Below are 24644 nucleotides of genomic sequence, written 5' to 3'. Positions count from 1 at the left end.
GGAATCCATCCAGAAAACTAAGAACTTTCCCATCATATAGAAGTTTCTGTTGGGAATTCTTTCAGGCCTCTTCTTTGACAGAAATCACCAACACAGACTTTTTGTTTTAGGGTGTTAAACACTTAGAGGAGGAGGCACGACATCCGCTGGGAAGTCACACGGTTGACAGACATCCTGAAACTGCAGCGATGATCCGCAGATCATTTTCACACCTGGTTTTGCTGAGAATGGTGCTTCCGTCATCGGAAAAACAGAGCGACGCCCTCGAGAATCACTTGTGAGCGGCACCATTGTGTCGCTTGAGCCGCACTAAACACACAGGACGCTCACACCTACAAAGGAAAGCTCGTCTGCAGCCGCTCTTTTCTCCTCTGTAGTCGAGTCCCGCTAGTAAAGTACCTGGTTTTAAGAAAAGGGGGAAAAAAATAACGAAGCAGAAAATGGTGACGGTCAAGCTCCTGTAAGTTATCTGGTATAATGCAAGAGAATCATGAGAAAATATCTCAACACTGTTACGATTGAAGATCTCAGCTTAGAAATTCACCATTTTTTCCTCTTTTTTCAATCTTTTAACATAATTCCAATCTTAATGAGTCGGGTCTAGATATTTCATTTTTTTCCACTCTGAGTTTGTGTGGTTTTCTCATTTCACAAAGCATCGGCATCATCTCTTCCTCATCCTCTCTTAGAAACAACTACACCCATTTGGGGTTTCCATGTCCGCTTTTATCAGCGTTGGAGGCACATTTCCACCGTTTTTCTCCCCAGAGAGTTAGAGCTCGGTCACAACTACAGCGTTCCGTCTCCTCTGCTATTTGCATAATACATGAACTGATTCAGGGAACGAGCTCGCTGAAGCAGTTGCTTAATTTGAAGATGAATGCTGCTTAAATTGCGGATAATCTTGGTTCTCAAATGTCTGCTCAAGTAGCAGTTTGTGCAGAAGGCTGAGAATGACTGAATCATGTACTTTTTTACAAACTATAGATGAATCACAGTAATATTCCACGGAGGACAGTGAACCCACCCAGAGGAAATCCATGTTGCCATTGATTTCTGAGGTTTCCATGGTCATGTTATTGCACAACTGCAACAGCCTTTCTATTCAACAGGTGCTCTTACAGTCTATTCTCTTCTCAACAGTGTTGTTTTAATGCTCACATCTGTGTTTATGACTTGTGTCTAACAATAATTGGCTGCTAGCCCTTCATGTTTTACCCTGAACAAGAACTTGCCACCTTTAAGGTTTCTAGGAGCTTTCAGAGAACAAAGTGATGAATAAAACAAATTAAAAAAATATTGAAAAGATAAAAATATCTAAAGAAATGTCATTTACAAGTCTATTAATATCATGGTCACCTGAGCTGGGCTGTTAGCAACACATAAAAGTCGTAATAACACAAACCATATATAAAGATCCTGTGTAATTATTTGCCTCTTAGAGCGACGGACGTATGCTGATGGCTCATCTGCAGCGTTATCAATCCAGCTTTCATTCCCTGCACTGCCATGAGGAAGTCTGTGCTGCCTTAATCATCCCATCCCAACATCGGCTGCTCATTCTTTTAATTACCAATCTGAGGATTGCCATTGCTGCTGTCTGTGAAGCAGTTCTCTTCCAAGATGCAATTACTGAGACAACCAATTGCCTCAGCATCATTAAGATGCATGGATGTTTCAGAAACAATTAAGCTTGTTAGCTATATACATATCATCAGAGGTGTTTGAGGGGGCGGTTTGGCTTGATGAATAAAAGCTTATCAGCAGGAACAAATACTGCAGACTGAACACTAAATGGCTAAATGAACACATTTGAAAATGAATAATGAATTGTGTCCAAGTAAGACAGGGCTGACTGCATGTAGAATGTTAGGAGAAATAATGGTTTTTGTATTAAGTGGTTTTACATTAAAATGAATGAAGCAAATGGCAATAAAACACCAGCAATTCAACAGAAATAAAGCAAAAGGAAAGTTTGAAAAGCTTTGGGGGTCCTGGTCGGCTGAGTGGTTCAGCATCTTTGTCAATCAGGAATAGGATTACTGTGGAGGGACATTGTGCTGGACATCATGGGCTGGATCAGTGGTGAGGCAGAAAGACAGAGATGGGCTCATCAGGGTGACGGCAGGGTGAGTTGGAGTCTAGGATTATGGGTCAATAATGCTGTTTGGATCAAAAGGTCAGCACCAGGAAGACAGAAGAAATAAACAAATTAAACAAAGTGCAAAAATAAAATGTAAAAATATTTTTGGGAAAAAAGGTGATCATATACAAATGCTGGCAAACCAGAATTTGTTTCCTTGTGTAGCTTAAATGTTGCTTCGGCACTTTACTTTTGCATTTTGCTTTGAAACACTGCTGGGGTTCCATTAATAAAACACAGGATGGCACGAAAGAAAACATCAGCGCAGTCCTCTTTTGAAGGTAACTCTATTCCCAGAGGGCCGCTGAGAATGCCGCAACCATATGGTGAACGTAAACAGGTGAAATGTCTTTCTAAATCATTAGGGATCCGGTCGCTACCATGAGCTGTGTTCATTAGCCCAAATGAACTTTGAAGGTGAGCGAGAACAGTGGGACAGGTGCTGCGGCTGTGTACAGGCTATGATCGGTGTGTGTAATCCCAGAAGAGAGGAATTGTTTTAATTATGGGTGCTACAAACCACAGTCAAGGCCAAAGGCTGATCAGTAACCCTCAGAGAAAACGGTGTAGTCAAACAGGAAGCGGATTAATGGCGTTGGGATCAACAGCTCCACAGTTAAACATGTTGGCCTGCTAATGTGCTAAATTCTGTCTTTTCTTTCTCAAGGCGATGTTTCCACCTGAGCGATGCTTCCATGCTGCGGGCCGTGCTTAATAAGCAGCTGTTCGGTGCGTCGATGCCCGCCAAGCACTCTCTGGGTCCATCCAGGTGGGCAGCATTGGAACTTTATGGTCATTTTCTGCTAAAATCAGCAGTCGTTGTCGCCGGATGATGGGTGCCATTGAGTACCCTTCAAAGCCGCTCTCAAATGGCTCATAGGAGACATTTGGCACCTCATTTTGATGTTCTGCTTGATCCTAAAAATCTCTGAATCCAGTTTGATCGAGGATGATTAGAAATTTCGAGTTTTTCTGTAAACCTGATTACCTAGAATGAACGCTCAGGGTGCCGGCCTGGGGCGGGCTGATCCAACTGGCTCGTTTCCCAGTGTTTGCTTGAAGCTATATTTTAACAACGCCGGTACAGGAATCACATCTGTGGCACACACTTGAAATCTTTACATGAATAATGGAGTCGTGGAGCAGGAATCTGCTGCGAATGTGCAAACGCGTGCATATCCGTATGCTGCATCTAAATTCCCCTACACGAATACCTCACAGCATCTGGGCTCTTGGTAGATGCTCACATAAGATTCATGAGCGTCTTCGTGGTTGATTGCGTATGTAAATGCGACGAGGACTTTATGAGTCTTTGATTGACAGATGTTTCTCTGAGTCACTGGTCTCTGGAGAACCAGTGCTCACTGGTGAGAACAGCCTGGTAGCCTGACGTGATGATGATAGATGATGCCAGTGGGAAGGAGTCTACCTCACGGATCAGCCGTGAAGAAATTTGACAATGAAAAATGGCTCAACTGAGAAGTTTAACATGATCAAATGGTCCTGGATTAGTCTCATCATCTCTCTCATGGGGTGAAATCGTGGTAGTTTCTGCATGAGTGACCTTCCTGACATCTAGAAATAGCAATGTGGAGCTTTGGCATGTGGAATGCAGACCTATCAGGTCATGTCTTATTAGAGGATCCTTAATCCTGCTTTCAAATTCTTGCATGTAATTTCAGGAGTTCAGGGATTTCTCTTGTTCATATCAGCTAATCAGCTGGACATAAATCCTGCCGTCTTTAATATTGAGAGTCAACTCTGGATAACGGTTTAAACGGAGCTCAGACTGGACTTTTTTGCTCCTGGCTGTAGAAGATCAGTCATCTGTGATTCTAGAAAATGCTGTTGAGGCACCACTGTGCAAATACTGCAGGGCTCTCTTACATTTGGTGCTTCAGGAGCTATTTGGTGCTGTGGCGCAGCGGCCGTTTAATTCTAAAATTGGCAGCATTTTAATTTAAGCACAATTCAAACCAAAGCTCATAATGGATCATGTAACACTAAAATGCCTTCCTCATGTATAAAAGACATTTCAGTGCCATGACTTGGATAAGAACCACTTTCTTAATACGTCGTGATGACTTGATCAGTTCTTAAGAACTTTCCTGGGTTTTAAATCGGCCTCTGTGGGTTCAGAATGCTTAACCTGAAACTTGTATGAATTGGGCTCATTGCCATAGACGCAGGAGGATAAACCAGAGACAGGAAATGCCCCCGTTCACGAGCAGTAGCTATATTGGTAGCCCGGGGCAGATCAGCCGTTTAATCTGGGCAGGTTGACAGAGGCAGATTTATTTGAGCACATAGTTAGAAGTATAATGAATAAATTGTAGATTTTGGATTGGGCTTTGGGCAGCTTTCTTTCTGCCGGTTTAAAAAGCATCAGTCAATGAAAAAAAAAAAGCCTTGTAAAGCAAACTTACACGGGGGAAGGAGAACAAAACAATGTTTGTTGCACAGGTAAAAACAGGCTGCTGCTGGGAGTAGTAGCACTGGAAAATAGCCCTAAAAATTAGTCTAACAAGATCCTCTGTCATGGTGATAGCCACCCCTGCGGAGCTTGTCTTTACTACTTCTTCGGTTATTCTTCTTGCATAAAACGAGGCTGCGAATTCGTGGAAAATGCACGGAACTGCCCTCATTATGTCATTAAACCCACAGTGTCTGTATGTTACTCTGAGCATTCTCCGGGGCGTGCCCCTGCTTTATTGTGGCTGCACTCTGCAGAATCATGCAGGGAACCATCAATAAGTCTGCGAGTAGCGCAGTCAGACGCACAACCAGGGAGTCATCACGCCTTCTCGGCCTCGGCTCCACGAGAGGCGAACGCTGGGCAGAGCAAACGGGCTGTAATTTTTGGATTTGAGGGTCTCGGAAGAAATCTCCACTTCCCAAAGCTGCGGGAGGCAGCCGAGCTATTGTATTCACTTTAACAACTCGGAGTGTTGAAGTGTGGTGTTGCTGACGTTTGTGTTTCCTCTCCCAGTTATTGCATTAAGTGCTGTTGTGAGCCGTGTTTACACTTTGCCTTTGAGGATGCCTCGTAGGTGGTGTCTGCATCACTCAGGGCCTGCGGATGGAAGCGTGGTGAGAGCGCTTGTCTGAATGAAGGAACAGGCCGGGGAGGTTTATAAATAAAATTGACAGCAGGCACCTTACTGAACCATGACTTGAATGTTTAAAGTGGAGCAGTGTTTTTGCGAGAGGAGAGGGAAATCTCTCTCTCCAAAGCACGGCACCATCTCCACGCTAAGTATAAATATGAAACAGGAAAGGGCACTCTGTGGAATTATGTGATGTACTTTATGCCAGGAGGGTGGAGGAGCAGCGGTCTACCAGCGCAATTGTTGAGGATGTGCTGATTTTTTTATTTTTAAGATTAATTTTGCTGTGGGGTTCAGAGTCGAGAGAATAGAAGCTTACATCATGTCGCCTCTTCAAAAACGAGACGGTAATTACGTAGACATCACCAGGAAATGATTCCTCAAAAGCTTTCCCATGATAAACAGTGATTTCAGAGTTTGATGCATAGTCCTGCTGCAGTACGAGGGCCTGGCATAAATAAATAAACTCTCAATCGCCGGATCACCTAAAGACCTAATGTGAAATGTTTGTTTGTGTGCGTGTTTCATTAAAGGTAATGTGAACCTGCTGCCGGGGCACATTTCTGCACAGCAATTATATTGGAAGACAGATCTGTCTGCTTGTTTTCATCAAGCAACAGCGCCTGAGGTTGCCAGGTTGGTGCCAGCGAAGGAGCAACTCCAGCTTTCGCACAATCCAGTGAGAATTTGCAAAACAAACAGCGACGTAACCCCCAAAACTGTTCCTCTCCCGAGGTTTTCAAAAGATTTGAGCAATTTATTCTATCAAGACAGAAATCAGAGTCTGGTCCAAATGTGGTGGTTTAATAACGGGTTGATAACGTTAAAAGTTAATAACGGGTAATTTTGGCATCCCTGGGCTGATGGTTCTCACAGTCTAATGGCTGGTCATAAAAGAAAACTAGAAACTGTTGTTAAGATCGTAACTGTTCACTGGTGTGAGAACTTGAAGCTCCCAGCCAGCTTTTCTGACCTGGAGAGTCAGAGCATGATCCCTCCAATCCGGATGGAATCCATCACTGTTGGGCCCAGCTCCGGGATATTAATAATAATAATTATATATTCCCAAATTTGGAAATGTTGATGCCGAGTAGAGAGATCTGCTCAACTGTGATGATAATGTCCATCATCAGCTCAGCTTATAACAGAGGAAAAGGTCATTAATAAAATCCCTGCAAATAAGAAGACAATTAACAGGCTTGGTACAAGGCTATTCTCAGTTTTTATAACTGGGCACCAAATATTTGTAATCTCACATTCTGGCCGCACGTCATATTAGGAGAGACTGTCCATCATCGGATGAAATGGAGTTGAACTCCATCACAGCGTTCCCTGGATCCTCTCTGCTCCGCTCCAGATAAATCAATTGACGATCCAGTAGCAACACACACAGTGAGATTAGACTCAGCTCAAAGAAAAAGGGAACAAAGTGACAGCGCCTCACTTTCAAGTCCCACTGTAGATCTCCAGCTATACAGGATTTACATTCATATCACAGTATTGAGTGTTTAAAGACCTTTTTATGGTTTACCATTCCACTGATTTACCATAAACGCTCCCCTCTGCCGAGCAGACACCGGTGTCTCAGACGGACCTCCGCATCCCTCTGAAACGGCCGATATGAGCAGCACTGATGCGTTTCTTAGGCCTTTTGCAGACAAACCAGATTTGAGCCAACGTCAACATTTTCCAAATGACTGTGGTGGGAACTAATGCATAAAGGTGACCGTTACAGACCACCCCCGGCTGGTTCAGTGGCTCGAAATGGCGCCAGATGGACGGCTGTTACACCGGTGAGCAAAGAGCCATAGTTTGAAACCTCATCATGCTAATCGTTAAAATCAGTTAGCGTTGCTAACATCGCAGCTATAACTGTGTTCGGTGAATGAATTTGTCCCTTTCTTTCTACTGGAGATAATTTCCCTCCATCTTTGTACAGAAGAGGACTCTTCTTTCTGTTCTCTTTCCAAGTTTTAACAAACTAGATTAAAAGTGTGAAAGTGTTTAATTTTAAATCCAGACATGCCGTCGGCACAAATTTCTTCCAAACTTGTGGAGGTGTCAATGACCTGCAGTCATCACAAATACTCTTGAGGGATTTTTAACTTGTGAATTGATAAATCGTCTCCTCCGCAGACACACAAGCATGCTCACTTTAACACATTCAACATCTCCTCCCCAGTGACTCCAGTTCTGCCACTAGTGCGTTGTTGTGTAGTCCCCACAATACAGATAGAACTCTGAGACAGTGAAAAGTTCGGGTCATCAAGTTCTGCATTGCTAACAGGCCCTCATGTGGTAGGAGTCAAAAAGCCATTAGTGGGTCAGTTAGTGGCACTGTGACATAGACTAAAAAAGTGAACCATCTGGAAGATTGGCCTTAGGTGACAGGCACACATTCTGCAGCTGCGGGGGCTGAAATCCATAATGGAGGACTTGTCAGCGGATTCATAATGATATCTTTGACAGTGCTTGACTGCTGCCAAGTCGTCATGGTGCCAACTACCTAGTCCATAGAATAGAATGTAAATTTGGGGTCTGGGATTGGCAAATTGAAGGTCTTCTTTTCACTGAAAGTTTCAGGAAGGAGAAAAACTGGAATTATTTGAGCTCCTTGCCACTTAAAAATGTCTTATTCATTCACATTTCAGGGCATTCACTTCTTCTTTGCCCCAGAGATACGTAAAAACCCTGTCATGCCTTCTCTGTGATAAGAAACCCAAAGTTCATAGCTCTTCCCCGACATTATTATTACACAGCACGGAACAAGGAGGCTCTCAGGAGGTAGAGATGACATTCAAATAGGCCGTCCAGCTAAATTTATTACCACTGCGCATCAGGTGAACAACTCCTCTCTCTGTTCTTGCCTAATCTGCTCCCTCAAGAGATCAGGTTTCCCCATATATTGCGTTGTTAGTGCATGGATGTCATTGGCATTTTTAATTAATTTATTTATTTTCTCTCATTAAAATGGCTCATGATTCATTCAGACTGCTGTGTTTGTATTAGCAACACAATCAGCTTTGGAATGACCCAAAACTTAATTGTTGTTTTTTCTTAAATTTCTATTTCTCCTTTACATGGAAACAGGAGCTGGCGACAGCTATTCAATAAATATCCACTGTTAGTGTGGTATTACCCTGAGGTGCCACAGCAGTCATGCAAGTTATTGACTCTCTTTATGAGAAGTGCTTTCTTCCGCCACTTATGTCACTTAAAGCTGCAGTTTCCAACTTGCCCTTATGGATGAAATTTCATTTTTACTGAAAGAAAACCCTTTGGATGTCACTGCGTTGTGTCAATCAAATAAATAACCAAAGGTTGTGAATCCATTTTTAGGCTTTCACTTGCCTCGAAGCGAACTCCCAGAGCGGACGCTCTTGGCTCATATTTTGGAAATGAGCTTGTCCTTATTGGAACACAGCGATGCAGAGGTGGTCCAGATGTGCACGCTTCACCCATTTCCTTCTGAGAAATTATTGGAGCGTATCCTTTCGGCTGACTATGTAATAAGTGGATTGGGACGCGACACTAATCATTTAAAGGAAAGGGAACATTTTTACAAAGGAAAATCTACTGTGACCCTTTTGTGACCTTGAAAAATGGGCGCCGTACTGTCCTTCTGTGAGTAATACTGCAGACTGAAGTTTATTACTGCATCTTTGAAGGTTCCTTCCCGCTGTCAGAAAATGTCACGTCTAAGAAAAGAGAAAATTACATTTTTTTTTTCATTTAAAAAAACAAAACTGGGTCATGTGAAATGAACAGGAGAATATCCTCGTCTCGTCTTAACCGATTTATAAGAGGGTCCTCGGTTCGAGAACATAGAAGGTGTTCTAGTAGTAGGTGAAGGTGCCAGAATGCCTTCAGAGCATTGCCGAGGTACCCTTGAGCAAGGTTCCAAACCCACAAATGCTCATAAAGTGATGAACTGATTTCTTCACACATTCAAAATCTTTAGGTGTGTTTGCTGTTTAAATAAAGAGCATATCATAGTTTTGCATTTAAGGCAATAAAACACCATTTCAATCCAAAATTAGATGAATTAATGCTGAAACTATTATTTTCGGCTAAAAAAACAGCAGCATCATATATGGGAGATGAATGAGACTGGACCAGGAAAGATAACATTCTCCAGCTTTGCAGGCTCTGGCAGCCGATGTAGAAATGAAGGAAAAAGCTGTTGTGGAACGTGTCCAAGCGCCTGCAAAATGGGGTGAAAGATCCAGCATTTACACTTGTAAAAAAGAATGTATCGATCTTATAAATTCACCCGGCAGGCTGCTCGGTAATAAATGCATTTTGCAGATTGCAGGCCATAAACCGAATAAAGAAACTGTGATTGGATGCTGATACATCAACATGAAAACATGATTTAAGTCACCTGCAGCGAGCCCGCAGAGCCATAAATGCAGCATTTATCTCTGCAGTGTAGAACTCCAACACACTTACCACCAACATCCGGCTTTATTGACCCTAAAGTGAATCATTGTTCTGTTTTCTACACATTCCAGAAGTCACAAAGTCCAGTTGGACCCTGGACGTAGCGGCAGGAGCAGCATACCATTTCAATCATGAAAATAAAAATAGCGATGAGACCTATGAGGCAGCGATGCAGTTTCCCCTCCGCAGTGAGATGGACGAAGCCACTTTACAGGAAGTTTCCTTCTAATGCGGCGGAATGGGTGCAAAACCGAGACACCCTGCTCCGAGGTCAACAGTTTGTTGGGATAAATGAGATGCCAGAGCAGTTGAAGTTCAACAAAAAGACCCGTTTAAATCCGATACTAAACAACCTTCAGTGTTGTGACCAGTCACAACTGATGTCGATTATTCCATCCCATTAGGTACACCTTAAAATGAACAGGCCGTTTCCTGTCAGCTACATCTTACTCGATATCGGGGCTGATCTACACATAGCACGTATGCTGTACACGCAGAGATGGCAATTTGCCCTAGAAGGAAGGAACCAAAAGAGAGTAACTGTCTACTGGATCGATACAGTGGAAAATAATATGTTGTTTTACCCCTCTGACATGTCAAGATAGTCTTAATGTGCAAGTCTGGGGGGAAAAAAGTGTTGAAGGGACGTGAAGGAGACATTTCAAACAGCACACGGTCAGGTTGGACTCCATGTGGCTGCATTGCTGGGTTGAATATTGTTACTTCTTTTCATATTTCACGTTGAAGTAAAGACAACTGTAATGAAGTGAGTGTGAAAGCAGGGAACGGGAATAACATCCATGCTGGTAGAAACGAGACTTTTGGGTTTCTTTAACCTGCGTTCACCTCTTCTGTGTCTGATTTTCCTTCAGACTTCCTGTTAATCTGTGGTTTATGGCTCTAACTTGTACAAACAAGTAAATAAGTAGCAAAATTTCCCATCAGGATCTGGGCTGGTAGATTAGAGATTTATGCCTACTTTCTCATCACTGTAAAGATTTTTTTTTTTTTTTTAAAAGCAGATTCTCACTAAAAATAAACTTTCTAAACATACGTTTTTGTGCTAGGGGCATTCCTGTGGCACAAATTCCTCTGGGAGGAGAGTTTTGAAAGTGTGCTTTGCTTTTATATCTTTGGAACAATGCTTAGCCTTCAGGACAAAAAATAACCGATTAATCAGATATAAATGGAATGTTCCGAAAAACTCAGGAAAAAGTGTGAAAATGCTGCCCGCAGAGTTCAAATAAACACACTGGTGACACGAGAAGCCGCTACGTGCCAAACAGAGTTTACAGGGCAGATCGATTTTTCAGATAATTTGAGGATATCGGTCTCTTCCAGTCACAAAATCTTTTTTCCCCGTTTATCTAAAACTCCCTTTCCTTTTTTGAATCCACATAACATGCAAATATTGATTTCCTGCTTCCCTGCTGTGCCTGGTTGTTGGCAGTCGCTCCTTTTAACTGTGCAAACGGTCTTTTATTCCCACAAACACTAATTATTTGAAATGCATTGCATTCAGAAAGATCAGAAAGTCTTGGATTTTTCTTTTTTTTTTCTGTCTCCTTGGTCACAAAGTTTGTGATTTTTGTTTGTTGGAGCCCCAACCCAACTCCCCAATCTGAGCAGAAATGTCCTGAGAACGTTGTTTGTTAACGCTTCGCTTCTCCAGTCTCAGGGCAGACAATGATGGGGGGTTTATTTTTAACATCAGGGGTTTTGGCAGCATTGATGATTTCAGAGAAACTGTCCTTCTCAGCCTCAGTGATGTTCCCATCAGACGGTTTTAGGAATTCTGATCCAAAGATGCACGAAAAACTAAAAATCAGCTCATTTATGCAGGCGTGTGTTTACGTTGCAGATTTCACCGAGATTATGTGTTGCACAGGATAAAAGATTAAAAGCTTGAAGCAGATTTTGAGACGTCTCATGGTGAAGAAATAAATTCACATGATGGACGGCCAAGGACTCAATGTTGAAAATCTGGATATGCAGGTGTAATAACAAGGATTTTAATAAGAAAGTGAGTCTTGTTCGTGAGAACTGAAGGTGAGTGAATGGAGTAAGATATTAGTGAGTGTGTGTGTGGGTGGGTGTGTATGTGGGTGTGTATGTTGGTGTCAATGTGCATTGATGATATTCTGCATTCTCCCTCTTGTCAAAGTGTCCCCACATTTCTTGTTCCTTTGGAATGTTTTTTGAAGTCTTCGGCGTGCAACTTGTGGTGGACCCCACTGAGGATTGAACCTGCCTGGGCGACATTACTGTCATCAACCTTCACTTCCGTTATCCACGGCACCAACAGATTACAGAGAAAGGAGGCTTAATAGAGCATATGCACTTATTCCCTATCTGCCTCAGCAGCCCTGTGTTGTTGAAGTCCTCCAGCAAATTAAACCTCACTATTTATTCGTCTTCAACATTTGAAAACATTTTTGGATGTTTCCTTTGTTGCCTTGCCCAACAGGGAAGGATAAAACAGTTTTCTGTCCTTTCCAAGCAAATAGTTGTTGTCCTTTAGTGGCTCCTCTTCCTCTTTGACTTCCTGGTACCAACACAGCGTATCGGGCACTTCAGTCGTGCCGCCATTGATCAGGATGTGTCCGTGTAAGTCAATTTAATTTGCTCTTTAACAGCAGGAATGCCTATTTTGTAAATGTCTTACTGCTAGCTAACAAAGCACGCTGATATCATCCAGAACAGACCAGCAGGACTCCTGTCACAACACTCTCGTCCCAACATCGATTCTCTGTTGATATGATCTCGTGCAACATATACGAAATAGAGAATTTGAAACACTAGCAGGTAATCAGCTGTCATCAAGTCAGTCTAGGTTCATCGTATCATCACTCATATCTGTCCAGAAGGTCTGAGTGTGTCTTCTCAGTCTGTTCTTGTTAAATATTCCTGTCTGCTGTTGTGTATCTTTTTTTCAGCCTTTCTCGATTGCAGAGTTCAAAGGTCACAGGCACTGTCAGTTAAACGATTGTGACTGAAAGCCTTGCGTTTGGGTGGACGCGTGCAACCCTGTAAATAATGTAGCTACACGTTTGCATTTAAAATGTAAAGAATGGCGCAAGAGTGGCTTTTTTTTTTTTTTTAAATCCTGCCAGAATTAGATCCCTGGTGTTGAGAGATTAGGTTTCTTTCCGCTTCTGGGTTGCATTAGCACTCATCTGTCAGGGTTGCCTGGGCCGGCCCCTCTTCAGTCCTCTGTTGGGTCCGTGCCGTTGTTAATATGCTCCTGCTCACCTATGAAATATTAAATGGTGCTGCACAATCATGGCTGAGTGCACTTTTGACTCCACATGTGCCTACACGGTCGCTGCACTCTCAGGGTACTGGATCTGACTGCCCCAAAGGTCAAAGAGGCCGCGGTCAGTGATCGGGCATTATTGCCCCGTGCACCAGCAAAATGGAGCAGTGTTCCGTGCAACAGCTGAGGATTCCCATTTTGTTTTATTGCTGGTCTGTATCCTTCACTTGTCCCCGCCGTCCTGTTTGGCTTTTATGAGGTCATGTATTTTTATATGCTCCGACTCTTTTTGATGGAAACATCATGCAAGACATTTGTTGATATTACAGAGGAACAAGCTTTTCTCTCTACAAATCTCACTTTCTTTACCTCTGATAATTCAACAGCTTAACATGTGGAGAACACACACACACACACACACACACACACACTCATCTGCCTATATACGCCCTTCTGTAGATTCCCATTTATTTTTCATCATATCGACTATTGTTTCAATTGTCTGCAAGATCGATTAATGTCAGAGTTTTCTTTTCTAGTAAATTTGTTTCTAATTGATCAGCTTTAAGTATAAAATAAAGAATAAAGTGTCTATAATAGGTTGAATGTAGTGGCAGGAGGAGGTGGGGAATGCACTTACATTGGATGTTTTAAATAAGAATTTCAAGAACCAAATGATGCAATTAGCCCCAGAGAGACTCTACTGGCTCTTCTTTTCCTTCTGCAGGTACAAAGATTTGTCCACGTATCATAATGAATTACTTTTGCACTGAGATGGTTGAAGTAGTAATAATGTTACTGTCTTAATGCAGCAAGGGATCCTGGGATGTCTCTTTAATCAGGCATCCATTACTAATTCTTGCTCTAATTTCCTTTTTAAAACCCTGATCTACTGTGTCCATCTCCAGCCGCTCGTGTCTTAGGAGAGCCAAACCGATTTAAACATAGCTTTATTTTTAGCTAGCTAATCAGATCTGTGTGTGTGTGTGTGTGTGTGTGTGTGTGTGTGTGTGTGTGAGAGAGAGAGAGAGAGACATATGCGTTAAGCAAAATAATCCTTTTGAGCATGTTTTGGTTCTGAAAACTCAAGTTACCTGCTCCTTTTCTATTAAGAGTACGAGCTCAAGTACTTCAGCGCCGTTGTTGCTCTGCTATCATCGACTTGCAGATTACAGCAGCTTGGGTGCTTCACCGTTGGCTCTGCATTTTGTAATCGAATGTCATAAAATGTCCCATTAAAAGGAAAATAAAGATCATGTAAAAATCGATAATTAGGGCCAATATAAAAAATACTCTTCATGGCAAGAGACAAGATACAGTAATTGACATCCAGTTGCTTTAGTCTATCAGTTGCTGTATTCTGCTGTGTCAGACAGATGTCAGGAGAGGGGATGTTCTTAGGACTATTTTTTTAGTTAGTGTCTCCTCATCCATTTGCCGGTCTCACATATAGAGATCGAAAATCAATACACTTGAGAAGTGGTTGGAGGGCCTTTATCTTTTGTGGCGGATGATTTGGCTTTGTGAATTATTCATCAGCAAAAAGCTATGGTGCACAGAGAATAGGAATAACAGCTTTTCCTTATCACTCTTAATCTTAGAAGCTGCAGTAATGCAATTCCTAACATTTAGCACTTAATGGTGTGTCAGAGAGGGAACATGATCTAAAGCCATTAGGGATGTCTCGTGCTGAGGTTCAAAACAGACTTTTCACCTCTTATCTCGGCCCCTGAGCTGCCTACAGACGCACGAAGCCTTCAAAGGTGTCAGCAATGTCACGGTTTGGGATGCAGTCAGCCCACTTAATCTGTTTATTTTTGCATCCGGTGTGATGGGCCCAGGCAGGTTAATCTGTATCATGATTTGTGTGTTTAATACGGCACATTCGGTTGCACCTGAGCAGGAATCCAGTGGGTCTCTCCGAGTCAAAGGATCATCCTCAAAAGGTTGGAAGGGAGAAATGTTCCAAGGATCCTCCAAATTCTTCAAAGGACAGACTCCTCCACGTAGATTCTCAGGTGTGTGTGCGCGTCCTTGATGTGCCTCAAGGAGTCCTTTGAGGAAGAGCTCTCTCATGTCATCAAAACAAGCGGGACCCATCGGTGCACAGGGACGGGGACCTGCGATGGCTCATGTGGCACCGGGACACTCTGTCATCCGTTAGGCCTTGAGTAGCGTCACTTCTCTTCTGACTGTGGTCTCCTTCGAACGCTCAACTTTGAAAACTTTGAAGCTAATAAAACGTAAAATTCAGTCGATTATTTTCTTAGATACTATGAAAAAAAAGAGGCAAAATTATAATAAATGAGCAACTCTAAATTCATCTGAAGATTTCTTGACTGAGACAATTATCTTTCTCTTGTTTGTGAAAATACTGCTTTGCTCAGTTTGCTCCACCTTTATTAGTGCGGCTCCAACACTATGATGGAATACATCAATGATAAAAGCACAAACAGAGCTGTTGTTGCATCACTCGGTACTTTTGAGTACGCCATTTTATTCTCTTCGCGCGACAGTTTGGGGTTTTGCTCGGGAGGGCAACAACCTAGCAGCAGCACCCTGGTCATGAAGGTTCTGTGGGCCCTGGTTTCCTTCTGCGTGACTCAGTTATTGGATGAGGACACTGATGCTATTAACTGGCCGCCTCTCCCCCAGACCTGAATCGAATTCGAGCACTTCCTGTTTCGGCCACCATATCTCACCACAGATGATTCAGGAGCTGACTGACGCCCTCGTCCAGGTCTGGGAGTCCATCTGTCTCATCAGGAGCCTGCTGTGATGCTGTAGGGAGTCCATTCAGACACAATGGGGCCAGACACACTACAGAGACGCGTCGGCACTTGTCTTCAGGGAATTCGCAGAGTTGGATCAGCCTGCATAATTTGGCTTCTACTGCTTGTTGTTACATTAATTTGCTCATAATAAATGGCACTATGTAAATAGTGGAGGTTTTATTTATATATATCTGGAACACGTGATTTAAGTGTTTTGTAAAATTATTTCAGTGCACGTCAGACCTTTCAGGAATGTAACAGGATCCTATATATTGCTATTCTCTTTGGAATCATCCTTCGTCCTAACATGCCAGGCACTGTATCAGGTATATACGCTATGACATTTGAGGGTATATTGAATGTTAACTGGATATTTGCCTCAAAAATACCAGGAGCACAAAACCACCTGACTATATTCGGATGTTGGAGCCGGCTGACATCGATATCATGTTCCGTTGTGGTCGTGAGGATCTTTCTGCATTATGAGTAGTATTAGAACATTTCCCTATCGTGCTCTGTAAGTGATCCTTGTTAGCACATCTCCAAGCTCAGAGTACCTGGCTGACATGTGGGAACTGTTGAAACGACTGCACCTTTCATTGTATGAGGAGATGAGACGTGCTACAGCGAGCAGGGAGATGAAGATCAGTGCACATGGGCAATGGGGTGCAATGCTTTAGAACGCCACACTTCTCCTAAGACTTCCTAATGTCATTCCTCTACGATCTATGACAAAAAAGAGAGGAATCTTCATTCCTTACTCATTCAAGACACATCTCCACAATGCTTAAGTCACAAACTGAAGGTGCTCTTTTACAGAAGCCTTTGCTAGATTTGCTCATGCAGTAACTTGTATTTTGATCTGCACACGACAGAGATAATCAGTCTTTTACCCTCTGACCCGAACTGTCTCTGTTTGAGTGCTTGTCTAATTGTTTGTCTGAATAATTCCTGTTCATTCTGCCACTGTTCATTAACTGCTAATCAACAATGATCCAGCATGATGCAAAAGTACAAGAAATTAATGCTCACATGTGTATTTAGGAGGCTTCTCAGTTCTGTGAGGTAAACATGCTGAATCCTTGACTTTTGTCACCTAAGAAAGCTAAATTTATATATTTATATATTTAAGTTAATTACCTCCTGTTTTGAACAGTGCTATTAATGTCTTGTTTGTATTTGAGCAAATGATTATGGCCAATCCTTTCATACAACAGTGGTAACAAACAAACTAAACATGAACGGTCACCTCAATTGACATTTTCCTTCATTCAACATCAGGAAATGCATCTTGCATCTTGGAAAAGCAACAAAAGAAACGGTGTTGGTCACAAGAGGGCTTGTCACCCTATAAAACAAGCAAGTTGCTAATGACTTTTTCAGGAACTAATTTTCTGCTTTGTGGCACAGCCCATAAACCAATGTTATTTTCCTCCATCAAGGGGTAAATAGAGCTTTAACTGTCTTTGCGGTTTATTGTCTCACAGCAACATTTACACTTCGCTTCTGCCACAAAGGGAAGAGCGCTGTGCTGACTTTGGAGGCTTCCTTTGTTCGCCTTCTCCAACAGATTAAGAGCAGGTAAATGCACTCATCCATCGTGCAGGGTGGCGTATCTCATCTGTGCACAGAAGAAGGAAGCGTGTACCACTGCGCCTCGGCTTGTTCTGCACGCCGGCCAATTTTAATAGGCTGCTGTGGTGACAGTGATGCTGAAATTAACCTAAACTCCTGAGCACTTTCCATTATTCACGCCACAAAACAGCAACGGTTTCTCCTACATGTTGAATCCAAACCTGTAGGAGTTGGGAGTGACTTTGGTGTACCAGCTGACAAGTCCTATACCTGCACCAGGGGTTTATAAATCAAGCAGCTGCATCTGGGATCACGCTGTATTTTCCCCAAAAAAGACATAAAATAGACAAAGAAGATGAAGCTGCTACTTTTTCTTAACACCTGAAAAATGCACAGCTGGCCATAAGGGCATATACAGCTTTCTGTCACAGTGCTGTATAACCTTACTGACAAACGACTGCAGCACTGTGACTCAATTATAACTGCACAGGAAATGCAGTCCATCCCAAGTAATGACCCCTCAATGTCCATCGATAAAAACGCCTGATAAACGCAGACTTCCTGCGCATGGATGGATAAATGCGGATTGAGTAATGAGAATCAGGCTTCCGAGGATGGCAGCTCTGCTCTATTTCATCGGCTTCTCTGCGATTCTGGGAGCAGTTGGGGGGTAAAGAGAGAGCTGAGTGTGAGCTCTCTCATTCACAGCTGCCTCACACAGTGCTTGTATTCTTTAACAAAAAGTGGGATTTCAGCTGGAGACCGTAATGAGAAATTCTATTTTCAGTCATCCGTCTGGTTTACTCTCAAGTGAAAAGTGATCACGCCAATCGTACACTTGTCGTCTTCTGGGAGGTGTAAGTGGCCCCGAGTTACCATCATTTCCAATCTTTATGTGCAGATTCTGTCTCCAGACTTGGCCTCCAGGCAACTTGCTTGTTTTATAGTGTTTAGGATGTTGACTGTTTTATAAAGACGACACATGCGTGATCAATGGGGTGAATAGCCAGTGTAATATGAACCGCTGCCATGTGACCAACCATCAAGCATCCAAGTCTAGAAGTCCAGAATCTAGAAATCGCTGATTTTTCAGACCATTTCTGGCCTTTAAATGAACAGCTTTTCTCAAATCCTTACATTTTTGATTGCATCTTATAGTGGGATAATATAAAATCTGTCTCTGGTGCAAGGCTCAGAGATTTCAGGCCTCTGGGAATAAACTTGTCGTTTAAAGAAGGAACTACTGACAGGCAAGTTAACAGAACTTACTATAGAATTACTATAAATGTCAATACCATCAGTATTTTAAGCAGACACGTCACTATATAGTTTCATCAGCTGCTATTTGACTATTTCAATTTTCACATGTCTGTATTTAACCCAGTTGCAGAATGTCTGACTAACTCTGAAGCAGATGTTACGGTAGCCTAATAATGGGGCCCCTTTTGCTAAGGCCTAAATCCTGAATTTGATGGGTTCTGGGCGACTGTTCTGCTCGCATCCCAGGAAGTCATAAATATATATTTTAAAACTTATTTTGTTGGTGATGAAGTCTTTTTTAAACATTTTCCTTGGGGGATAAATTATTTCACACCCAGCCAAACATAAAAATAAAAAAAACTGTGCTCTGTGCTTCGTTGCACCCCCCATGTGTGCCTGTCTGTGTGTGTGTATGTGTGTGTGTGTGTGTGTGTGTGCGTGCATGCGTGTGTGTGTGTGTACTCAATATTAACGTCTGAAAATATATTTCGCTTTCGACACAAAGGTTACATGTCTACCACTCCTGGTGTCCTGTGGGAGTAATTTGACATTAAACTGCTCGGTACTGAAGGCTTCACCAAGCATCCCCTGATCAGAACTTGGATATCTTGCTGAGCCTTCACTCTTTTAGCTCCGACTGCCTGTGTGATTATGTAAATGTGGCACACACACACACACACACACACACACAAGGTTGGCTGCTACTGCCTGTGTTGCATCGGCTGGAATCAGTGAACATCAGTGGATTCGCTGGTCTTACTGGAGTCAATTTATTGATTAAGCTGGAAATGCAGAGAGGTTATGGACCCATTTGACCTCTTGCTCCTGAGGCTCGTGTCAATATCTGAGGCGAATATCGATCCTTTCAAGCAATCCAACTTAATTGAAGGGAGGCCTTGCTTTTTAGGGGTTAAAGAATGAGATGAATAATGGGGGAAGTGATTTTTATCCCCACAACAACGAGAAATTGTGGCTTCGCCATTTGTTGCCTGGAGGAAAAGTCGACTTTCTGCTTGCTCTTGTCCCCACAGTAATGGGAACATTGGACGGTACAGTAGCAGCTCCTGCATGTGTGGCCACTTATTAAAAGTGAGGCACAGAAGAGTGAGATCATCCCAGCCTTAATGTTGCTAATAGTGCCACTTTAACACCAATAAAAGTTGAAAATTTTCTGTCCTCATCAAAGCCATTACAGCATCATTATGCTAGTGCCACCCTGGACCGTGATCAGGCTCCAGTGGTTACATCTTCAGGAAAGGAGCCCACAAAAGAGGATTGACATTTTTGTGAGGTTTTTCCTGCTACTTGACTTGTTTCTATCAACAATTAACATATAATGTGATTAAAAACCCTAAAACACTGCATTTTTTAAACAATTACAGAATTTTTTTTAAATTAAACAAAACTAGACTGCCGACAATAGCAACATAAAGAATATGTTTCATTAAATACATATTATAAACATATAATAGCCCAAGTTAGTGAAATAGCTTAAATACTGTATATATATTTAATGTGTTGCTTTAAAGGACACCTCAGGTTTCTCCTTTACGTTTAGCGGTTTATTGTCTCATTTGTTTAGATCAGACCAACATTCACAATGAAGTGTCACCATAACAACTGGCTACTATTAAGGGGTACAGTTTAGCATAGAGAATCAAGTGCGGTAGAGCTGGGGACAGCTGAGGTGAATAGGAACCTTTGAAATGAAACAGTTGCATAAAACATTGTTGGAAATAATGATTCCTCTGATCTATGGAAAAGGAACTGATATATGCATTTACTCACACCACAGCGAGGTCGGATCCAGTCAGTCGTATTGGCTACATAAATATGGAGCACAATAGTGGTTGGCCATGATATTGGGCCCTCAGACAGTATTGGGAAAACAAACCCTGATTGAAATGCCATGATTCAAAGACTTGCAAGGCTGTTTGAGACCACAGTGTTGCTGCAGCTGTAGAAATCCACCACAGCGGGAAAAAAGATCTTATTCTAACTACAGCTATAAACTCGGTCACCTTTCAAGGGTTGTATTTATTGCAAGATGCACTGAAAAAAACTGTTTCATAGTCAAGGGATTCAGTTTGAAATGTCATTCACTCACTCTGTGTGCAACAAGGTGAAGGAGAAAGAGTCCAGACCGGCACCAACCATCATATTCAGGACTTTTATGCCAGTCAAACCATAACTGCAATCAAAGTTATTGTGACCAACGCAACTTAAGTGCAACCCTAAACCAAGAGAGGTAAAAATAAAAAAATTCAAGACCTGCCCTGGGCAGGGCCACTCTCAGGGATTTGATTCTCCAGCCCTTGACAGGAAGCAGCTTTCTGACAGAAAGGACTCTGTAGGCTCTCTGTGGCACAAGGCTGCATGATTGAAGGCCTTCAAGACTATCTTTTCCCATGTGGCCCTTGTTGCCTGCACCGGACTGACAGTTCCATCAGAGATTCAGGTGAATTCAAGTTGGCAGATGTGACTAGCTTTAAGCCTTCAGCTGCCTTTACTGGTGGGTGATAGAGGTTGGAAATCAAAAACTCCAGCTACATTATTTAAGATTTAACAATTAACGCACATCATTGTGATCCGTTGAATTGTGATTGTTATCAGGCAGCTTGAACACAAGATTAGGTGCCAGCGTGGTGGGTTTGATCACAACTGTGTGGATAAGGATGAGCATGAGGATGAGGATGAGGATGAGGATCAGCCATCTCGCTGGCACAGTCGCAGGGCTACAGTTTGTGCCACCAGCACAAACTGGCTCATCCATTTTGATTCCTAGAAGAAAATAACCAGTAAATCCAGGAAGTTATGATGATTGTTAGAATATGAATAATAACAGAACAAGAGTAAAGCATCAAATGGAATTGGTCTCAAATGTGAAATAATACCAATGTGACCTAAAATGGTTTTTAGCCCTTTAGTCTCCGAGTTCTCGTGTGTATTCTCTAGATCTGAATCTAGCTTGAAACCTTGTATGTGATTTTAAATTGTGGGTTTTCTAGAGAGATAATCTCACAGTTGTGTTACAGTATAACAAGCCACCTCAAAAGGTGTAGGAGCAGTCAACATTCCCGGCTGCATGGACATCCCAGATGCAGTTAGAGGAGGAGAGAAAGGAGTAGTAATGGGGAAAGGGAGTCTGTTCCGCTTGGATGGCGGAGTGAGGAGGCTGGTCAGGAGCGTGGTGGTGAGTAAGGGTGAGGGGCGAAGACAAGCGAGACAGCCCTCTCTCTTTCTCTTCTTTCCTGTGTGTGTATCCTTTCTCCACCGACCACGTGTGCGCGCCGTGCGTCCCGCTCCGCTCCCAGCCCCAGCAGGGTTGGAGGAGGCAGGCGAGGAGGGAGAGACACTTGACGCATCGGAGCCAATGAGCAGCTCACCGAGGCTGCACTTTCCAATATGCAGCCCGGGAGACGCCGCGCCGTCAGCCACTCGCGCCGCTGAGACGGAGATGCAGAGACGGAGGCGCAGCAGTGCAGCCGCGCACAACAGCGCACAACGCAGCCGCTCCTGAATGTAGCGCCGCGCCTGCAACCAGCGGTTTGCGCACAAGTCAGACGGATCATTTTAGCCGGGCAACAGCCCGACAGTAATGTTTGTGCTGAAGACCGTGTATACGGAGTATTCTGTGAATTTTCCCGAGACCTAATAGAGGAGGTAAGCTCGTTATTATATTTATATTAATTGTAGTATTAATTGTAGTATATATATATATTATTTTATTTTTATTTTTTTACTGATTTTAATATCATTACTGCAGCAACTTCTACACAAGTTTAATTTCTGTCAGTTGCTCGGCAGTGATGACACTTATAACACGAAGACCAGCAGCAATCCTAACTTTTCACAGATTAGGCTACATCACACCGTGAGCCCAATGCTGGGAAGGCAACAGCCCCAATTGCCTTCTCTGAATCTCACCCTCTACTGATCTAATTGCTTGCGTCTACTTTGTTGTGGGATGATGTAGTGGGTGCAAAATAATCTGTGTGATCTGTGTGTGTGCGCGCGCGCGTGTGTGTGGGTGGGTGTCTCTCCCTGATCGGTGCAGATGTTTAGTAATCCTCCACCGTTGACCCATGCATAATCCCAGCGGATTCCATTTATTACGCAGCCTGCTGTTGCTGCTGACCACCTACCACATACATTATTAGAAGCAAAAAACTTCTTTTTTGATAGCAGCCTACAAGATTTCAAGTCCGTCCTTGAATAGAGGAAGCCACGTCACCCACTGTTGGACTAAAGTAGGATGAAGACCAACGTTTTTCTGTGGTTTATTTTGGGACTTTGTTGGTGTGTGATGGAGATTAGGATGAAATACTTGATCGCTGTTGTAATGGTTTCGGCGCAGCTGCCACCATGTAAGCTGCCCGGACACTGATGACCACCAAATGCCATATCAGCCCATTGTAATATGTTAATAGATGTGAGCATCTGTGCAGCTTCAGCATGCCGGACTTGCCAATTTGAAGCCAAACCGGACAATTCCAATGATCTGGAAGGTGATTGGTTGGAAATGCACCTTCCCTGAAAGCATCAAACCAGCGAGGCTTGATGCAGGCATGGAGATGCATTTGTGTGATTAAAACATAACACCTCTAAATATAACTGCTAAATTGGAGACGAGCGCGCAGGCTGAAATGCTTTGGTAGTGGTTGTCTCCTGTTCTGCCTCAGGTTTAACTGCAAGGCAGCTTTACGTTTATTGATCTGTTGCATCTCACAGAAACTCCGCTGAAACCAAAGTACGTTTTAAAATAGGAAGCATAGAAGGGTGGATGAGGATTGATGTGCAACTCATTCTTGATTTGTTAACATGACCGCACAACAGTTCTCGAAAAGCCCAAGACAATGCAGAGACACTCGACGTCTCTTCATAAATATTAAAGATTTTGAAGCAAAAGCAGACTGAAATAGATTTTTTTGTGTGTGCATTAAATTAAAGAATCAAATGTTCTGAAACCTTTCAAAGGAGCATATAGAGACTTCAAGAGGATTTCTTAATGCAGTCTGGACTGTCCAGATACGCTTTCCCAGGTAACAAATGTTGGCGTGCACTTGTAGCCTGTCACAATTGATGGAACACAGAAGTGACATTAAAAATATCCTGGGATAGGTGCACATGGAGTCCAGTTATAAAATTTTCATCGCGCGGTTTCTGCAGGAGGAATCAAAGTAATGCGTTATCAAGGTCATTTTTATTTCATGTGTGTCCTGGAAAGCAATAAGTACAAGACAGGGTGAAAGACGTCAGACATGCTGTGATGGGAGAACTTTCCATGTGTGGCCCTGCTGCCATTTTTGAGAAATTTCTCTCCACTGACGTCAACATTCATTTTCTCAGCCACAGGATATAGAGACGTGCTGAAGCTTAGTGTACTCGCACCAGCGGTAGCTGGGTAGGCAGACTGGGAGTTGTTGATTCATCCTGCGCTGTGCCTTCAGCTGCATTTCAAGCCCTTTGTTGGAGCAATGCTTGACTCCAGTTCCATAGCAGCAGGTCCCCAAAGAGCATAACCTCCTTGAAGACGCAGTTAATGATTGTAGAGACAGCTGATTGCTTAGTCTGATTCCCAGGTCATTAAGGACTGATTGTTTTTATCTTATTATTCACTCATTTGCTGTGGAGATCGGTTATATTCTGTCTGATAGGTAATGCAGATGTTTGGTCTGAATTAAATTTGTAGCTGACTTGCATCTAATGACCAATCAACACCTTTTTGTCAATGCCCCTGGGGTTCTCTGCATTTAGAGCAGAAAAAGTTCTCTACATTAAACATCAGCAGTAAAACTGAGAGATAATAATCACTTACGGTTTGTATGTTTAACATTTATGCTTGTATGTTAAGTGTGTTTGAATTTCACAGTACAGTGTCCCTAAACCCAAGTAACAGTAGAGCTTTAGCCAGAGAAAATACTTCTGTTTTCCAGGACAACATAATAAATGAGGCTTTGGGCTGAGGTGCGTGCATGCGTGTGCGTGCGTGTGTGTGTGTGTGTGTGTGTGTGTGTGTGTGTGTGTGTGTGTGTTTCCTTGCAGAAGTTGTTTGAGCTGAAATGTTGCTTTGATTGGTGAACAAA

General features: G+C 42.8%; 1 protein-coding gene across 3 annotated transcripts in view; it reads left to right on the top strand.

Annotated features, from left to right (window-relative positions):
* The window catches only part of cntn4 (contactin 4), a 102526-nt gene that overhangs the window by 2174 nt on the left and 75708 nt on the right, over positions 1–24644 (top strand). For 2 of the 3 annotated variants that reach the window (XM_029827152.1, XM_029827150.1), the window contains exon 1: positions 21748–22221. The gene's annotated coding sequence lies outside the window, so the exon portion shown is untranslated. Of the gene's footprint in view, positions 1–2810; positions 2913–21747; positions 22222–24644 lie in introns of those variants that run through there. The other variant, XM_029827151.1, reaches the window with a different exon arrangement.

Source organism: Takifugu rubripes, chromosome 19 (genome assembly GCF_901000725.2).
Source record: "Takifugu rubripes chromosome 19, fTakRub1.2, whole genome shotgun sequence".
NCBI classification, from domain to species: Eukaryota; Metazoa; Chordata; class Actinopteri; order Tetraodontiformes; family Tetraodontidae; genus Takifugu; species Takifugu rubripes.
The sequence above is the reverse complement of the archived record's forward strand: the minus strand, read 5'-3'. Positions and strand labels throughout refer to the sequence as shown.